The sequence below is a fragment of the Borostomias antarcticus genome, assembly GCF_949987555.1.
Source record: "Borostomias antarcticus genome assembly, chromosome: 16".
NCBI lineage: Eukaryota > Metazoa > Chordata > Actinopteri > Stomiiformes > Stomiidae > Borostomias > Borostomias antarcticus.
Window position 1 is genome coordinate 10,493,037 of NC_140249.1, and position 6,777 is coordinate 10,499,813.

The following is a 6,777-nucleotide window of genomic DNA, read 5'->3' on the forward strand; positions in this document are numbered from 1 at the left end:
CGCTGATGCATGCTGCTCGTGCCTGGACGTCTGAAGGGCTGAAGGGCCTGGGCTCACAGCGCCTTGGCTCAAAGGACCCGGGCGATGAACATCTACTGCCGAGTAGTGAGATGTGAGATGAGCGAATTAGTGAACTGAGTACATGAGTCTTCAGACAGTCCTGAGTTAACTAAGTAAGTGTGCAAATATGCATAGACATTTCACCAACACAAACATGCATGGATACCTGCATTGATAACTGGCAGAGCAGGCCTTCCGGCTCTGGCACCTGGCATAGCTGGTCTGGTCTGAGTTCTGCCGACCGGCTGCCTGGGCACTGGAACATATAGTAGAGGTAAATTAGCTCAGATTAGTCAACTCAAGTAGTACTCTTTTGGGACTGTTGAATGCACTTTATTATATTACCTTCGTCACTGGAGTCATAGCGTGTGTTGAGCTGTCTCTTCCTTGTGTCTTGGGAGTTAATCCATTGATGACTGCTGCTCAAACACCTTCGCCAAGGCACTGGCTACTTCATAATGCTCTGTGTGTTCCTCAGCAGAGACAGAGGTTGTCATGGCTCCTCTTGATGTGCTTGTGGAGGTAGATCTGGGAGGTATAGGAGAATGGGCACTCAGAGCAGGAGAACACCCAAGTCTTGCACAGCAATGAGAGAGACCATTAAAAAGGATTATCTCACCTGTAGTACAAGTTCAAATATAGAGTGATTATACGTCATTGTAAATGAGAGCTTACTCTCAATTGATTCACGAGGTTAAATAAAGATTGAATGAATATGTAGCTAGTGGGGGGTTACAACCACACAACTGTGGAGAGAGAATGAGACACTTGGTTCCCTCCTCTACTGGTGTTCATGGCCATGGCCACACACCTGGAATACTCCAACCCTGATTTAAAGGCATAAAAGTGGGGAACACATTCTTGAGACGGTTCCTAAAACTGGAGGGAAAAAAAACGGGAAAATGATCTTACCTCTCCTCATCACTCACTTCTGCATGGGGCTGAGCTCTACCCTGTCAGCAGTGGCAATACATGGGATAGCGGCTCAGCACACAGGAGAACTGCACAGAGAGGAAGGAGGAGAGAGAAAACCAACAACAAAAAAGGCAAGAAGGGTTAATAACTGAGCGAATCTTGCAAGTTTGCACTACAGGGAAGCAATTGCTCAATTTCCCTGATATTGTGGCGTCACTGGCGTCAGTGATGCGTCTTATGAATCTCACATGTCTACCGCTAACTCAATATCAATATTCCCATTTGTTTATCCCGTCTATGGAAACGTATGTGCATTTGTACTTACGTGTGCCTGCCTATATTGATGATCAGGTGTTTCTCCACCTAAGGGCTGGCCAGACAGAACCATCAGAGACCATTGGGCTGAGCTGAGGAGAGAGCGACATGTTAGAGTGTATGTGTGCATATGTATATGGTGCTCTTCTGTTAATACTCATGAGGGCATTCAACTGAACAAGACTCACAGAGCCTGTGGTGCTGTCCCAGGACTGCCCCTGGCCACGCCTGACCCCGTCTTAGCGCCTCTTCCTGCCCCGCTCACCTGCTTCTTGCTCAGTTCAAACAAGAACTGGGAGGTTGGCAACTGAGAGCATGGGAGGGGAGAGAGGGAGAGAGAGAGAGAAAGTGGGTGGGTGACCCTCTCGTTGGCTGACATGCACACTCCACAGGACCACGTGCCAAAAGCCAAGATGGCTGCTATAACAAATCCTGCTAGCTAGCCTAGCTCCGTTGTTGGGGCTTCTAGTATTCTGTTAACGTTAAAATCGGAAAAATGAATGCCTAAAAACAAACACATACTAACGGTGTCGTGGGTTAATGCGAAATCAATGAGTAAGCTAATTATCGCATTTTATTCCAAGCGATGAAACAGTACGAACGTGCAGGAGCTCGCGCGAGCCTGCTAGACTTGAGAAGACTCCACCATTGCCCGTAATTAGGAAACAATGGCCCACAACAACACTTCATAAAAGTTATAGTGTACACAACTGAAATATTCTCACGTTGCCAAGCCAACATTATAATTTAAGCTACAATTACACAAAAGCGAACGTTTTAACAATAATTGCGAGAGTAATTTTACGTAGGCTACTTAGCTAGCCATGATGTACAGAAAAAGGCTAATCACGTTAGCTGGCTAGCTAGTTAGCTAACATTGGAAAGAGAGCATCTGCATATAGATAATCATTACAAAAGGGTAGCTTGCACATAACGTTGGTGTTTTATCTGGGACGATACCAAAATACATAGTATGTATGTATACATTGAAATTGAGATACTTACATGATCTGTGTTGTCGACACAAAGACAGCATGTTGGTCTTTCTCAATAATTTCTGTTTCAAACGGAGCGGAAGTTTCCAAGTGTGTCTTCTTCGCTGGGTTTAGTGGCGGATCGCAAACAACTTTAATGTGCATACCGCCACCTACTGGCACAGAGTGTGTAACTTGTTTGTCTAGTTCTTCAATTGTGTCACCTAAGAAAGTAGCCCAATGCCTTGCATTCTACGTTCACTGCTCAGCGTTCATTGCTCACATTTAGGTTGCAAAATTAGGAGTTTATTCATAGGCATATTTTTTTATCATTATTTTTATTAGGCCTAGACTGCAAATCTTTAGTGTTAATATTTACTGTAAATGAGAAATTACACACAAAACAGACATGCAGGATTTCTCCTCATTATTACAATTCTGTAACTGTATGACTTCAAAATTTATTTTAAAACCTAAGTAATTTACAAATGTTCTGACCCACTGTGACACATTTCCAATAAAGTCAGATTGGGACTGTGATGTAACCACATTGTCACGTTATTTAATTACATCGTAGTTACGGATTTAAGCAGCAGTGGCGGCTACGTTCCCTTTACAGTGTACTTGAGGACGGCTATTTTGGTTATTTTGCGACTGAAAAGGCAAGTGTCAGCTAGGTGTCAGCTAGGTCCGCTGCTGGTACCGTCGCAAAGTTACCACAATTACACCAATGTGTCCCGTCAGTTTTACGTACTGTGTTAGTAGGGAGGTCGCGAGGAAGTCGTGTGAGAACCACTTCAAACCAATCATATGTAGCAAATCACCTTGGTAACAAAATAATTGTAAACAAAATAATTTGCTTTGCGTGGGTCATTCTCTTTTACGACAAAACGTAGCCTAGGCTACTGTACACAACCAAAGAATGGCTGGAAAGAAATGCGCAGCGAAAAGAAAATATGAAGACGAACACAGGACATTTTTTACCCGAGTGGGAGAGTCATTTTTTCTTCATAGAACGTAATGGTAAGCCATTCTGTCTGATATGCCAGACATCATTGGGACATTTCAAAGCCTCAAATCTCCAGTCCAGCCTAACCCAGTCCAGCCCAGCCTAACCCAGCCCAGCCCAGTCCAGCCTAACCCAGCCCAGCCCAGTCCAACCTAACCCAGCCCAGTCCAGCCTAACCCAGCCCAGCCCAGCCCAGCCCAGTCCAGCCTAACCTAACCCAGCCCAGCCTAACCCAGCCCAGTCCAGCCTAACCCAGCACAGTCCATCCTAACCCAGCCCAGCCTAACCCAGTCCAGTCCAGCCTAACTCAGCCCATCCTAGTCCAGCCTAACTCAGCCCATCCTAGTCCAGTCCAGCCTAACCCAGCCCATCCCAGTCCAGTCCAGCCTAACCCAGCCCAGTCCAGCCTAACCCAGACCAGCCCAGTCCAGCCTAACCCAGCCCAGTCCAGTCCAGCCCAGCCTAACCCACCCCAGCCCAGTCCAGTCCAGTCCAGTCCAGTCCAGTCCAGTCCAGTCCAGCCCAGTCCAGCCCAGCATAACCCAACCCAGTCCAAAATATATTATGTCAGAAAATATCTTGTTGTATGTATTAATTTTTTATAAATTAACTTTAAATGTATATTTAATGGACCATAATGTTTTTCTTCTTATTTTAGACTGGGTGCCTTGGGATTTTAAGTACTTATGAAGGGTGTGGTGACTGAAAAAAAGGTTGAGAAACGCTGGTATATATGTTGAGGCTCTGGGTGGTACCACAGTAATTGAGTCTCTGACTGGTTAGCCACCCCTGAACTAGACCCTCATTGTCATTTGTCTCCTTCCTCCTCTGACTCCGCCCGGCCCCAACTCAGTGCTGCACAGCAGCTAGAATTCATATTCATATTTTGCGAGTAAAAAAGACCCAGTGCTGTGGAAAATCAAGTCATTAAGCAAATCATAGGCCCTTGAAATATTTGTAGTCAGGACAGAGAGTGGTGTCCACAGCCCACATCCCCAGACCCAGGCAGCAGACAACAGAAAGGCAATCAACTTGGAGTGAACTCCAAAATCCCAAAAATATGATTAATACCAGTCTGTTTTGCTCCCAGCAGAATTGAAGCATTAGTAATTCGGCATGAAATGTGTGACTGTGTGTGTGTGTGTGCTTTGTTTCTAAGCTGCTAGGATTTTGGCAGGAGATTTACTCAGCTTTAGCACTCTGAACTGTAGCCAACTCTGACCCATTCAGACCCATTCTCAGGCTTTTATTGTTGTATTTTTCTGGTTAGCCTGATAGCAGACAGGACGTTGCTCCACACTGACTTCCATGTGGAAGAAGATTTGATTTTCTCTAACCAATCACTAGGGACCAACATATCCATCTAAATCTAACGTCATTGCTGGTGCATAGCCATGACAACCATAGACAATGTTGACAACATGGAAGGAAGTTGAACAATGTAATCATAGTAGGCTACTTTGTTACTAATACTAACAACTACTGCCAATCGCCCTCCTCTCAAGTAATATGGGTGTCACATTGTCCCACACCCTAAAAAATGCTGGGTTATTTTATTAACCCAACTGCTGGGTTGCGCCTTATGGGTCATTTTGTTGGGTTATTTCCACAGTGCTGGGTAGATTTTGTGCAACCCAGCATGCTGGGTTAGTGGCTGGGTCACTCTGTGACAGAAACTGTCAACCGTGGAGCCACTGTAGTATATTGTATATAGTGTAGCTCCTTTGTCCGGAGGGGGGCCAAAGACCAGCTGACACCTTGACCAGTCAGAAGATCAGTGAACCGTTTTGTGACCATATGTGTTAAATGAACGTTGTTTGTATGCAAATTTGTTTGTCATGTGATTCCTGGCTTGAAGCCAGGATATAAGCTCGGCACCTCGGATGAAGAACTTTAGTAATGCCTAGAGATTTGACCCTGTGTTAGGCATGCTCAATAAAGTGATGAATCGACGTTTTTGACCTCCTTGAAGTTCTGTTCCACACGAAGATGATGCTTTTTAAATACACTGCATTTTGGCGACGGGGATGGGAAAGCTAAAATAGCAAAGATCAAGACGACGGACTGTTGCCTCTTTTCGACAAATATTCACGCCCGAAGTTCTGCTCATCCGGAGAGTTCAGACCACCGAGACGGGAGGCTGCCGATGTTCTAAAGGTATAGAACTTAATTGTCTTGACAGTCAAATTTGCTATTGCTATAAAGAACTTCCAATAAATAAGGAGAAGCGATTAAAATTGCGTAGGCTAATTAAGACGCATAGTTTGCGCACACTTGTGAGTTAAGGTCTCTAAATACGGCGATGCTTGTTATGTTCAAGGCCAGCGCACATTTGATGGTGTGTGGCGTGGATGTTCAGGTCGCATAAAAGAAGTCGCATGTGTTGGCGCAAGTTTAGTGAAGACTTGTGAGTTCAATGTCTATAAAAAAAAGCCGGTTAAATTAAACGTATAAGTTTGCGTATTAGTGTATTAAGTGTGGTAAAAGCCTATAGAAGAGAAAAGTTAAAGGTCCCGGGTATGTGTACGCAGGCTAGAACCGGAGTCCTACGTGCGTCTTGTTAGAGTCTGTTTGGCCGCCTGCTATGTCCTGTGTCTTTTTGTGTTCTTTGTAACTGTCTAGTGGGTTGATTGTATATTTGAGATTAGTTTAATGTAGATATTATTTGTTGAATATTTCCTATTTTCTGCGTGGATGTGTGAACAGAGCGTCTTTTGTTCTCTCTCTCTCCCGTGCGTGTGTGCATGAGTGACTGCTTGTGTGTGTGTCTGTCCGCCATCCATCCATCCATCTTCATCCGCTTATCCGGGGTCGGGTCGCGGAGGCAGCAGTTCCAGCAGGGGGCCCCAGACATCCCTTTCCCTAGCATTACAACCAGCTCTGCTCTCATCCAGGTCTTACAGCAGGGCGAGGTTGACTAAAGAGGGTCTAACCTGGGCCTTTCCTCCGGAGAGGGAGGTTGAAGAGGAATGCGTGTGTGTGAGTTGACACTGAGGAGTTGACCTTTGAGCTGTGAGCACGAACAGAGGTCTAAATCAAGTGGCACCACTCTGACAGAGAGCGCATTGGAGCACACACACATTTGGGAGAGAGAATTGGGAGAAGCATTTTAAGAGAGGCTATGACTGTTTGACTCATGTGATGGTAGTTTAAAGCAGTAACATATTAGATTCATGAGCCACGGATAACAATAAAACCTGGTGGGAGAAAGAAGTTGGTAATAAACGTTCAATAAGCCGTGGCAGGGAATTTACATAAATAAGACATCACTTTGAGGTCAATAGGTCAGTAGCCGACTCTTCAACAATTATGAAACCTTGATTTTGTTGAAATGTGTTTGATATTAAATAATTATTTTGGTTGGTTCTATTGAAGCATTAATCAAGTACAGTAGTTCACACGTTGGTATATTCAGTTTCTTTATAATTATATTATTTATATTTTTTTATGTATTGGACATTGCCAGTCAGTCAGTCATGCCAGTAATTATGGAGCCCACTGTAT

The 6,777-nt window shown here is 44.6% G+C and overlaps 1 long non-coding RNA gene across 1 annotated transcript; it reads right to left on the minus strand.

Moving 5' to 3' along the window:
- Positions 1-461: 461 nt before the first annotated feature.
- Positions 462-1,608, minus strand: LOC311319237. The gene is made up of 4 exons (XR_014630825.1): positions 1,479-1,608; positions 1,301-1,382; positions 990-1,061; positions 462-588 (listed from the first exon to the last, which is right to left on the minus strand). It is a non-coding gene; the product is annotated as an uncharacterized lncRNA (long non-coding RNA).
- Between the last annotated feature and the right edge of the window lie 5,169 nt (positions 1,609-6,777).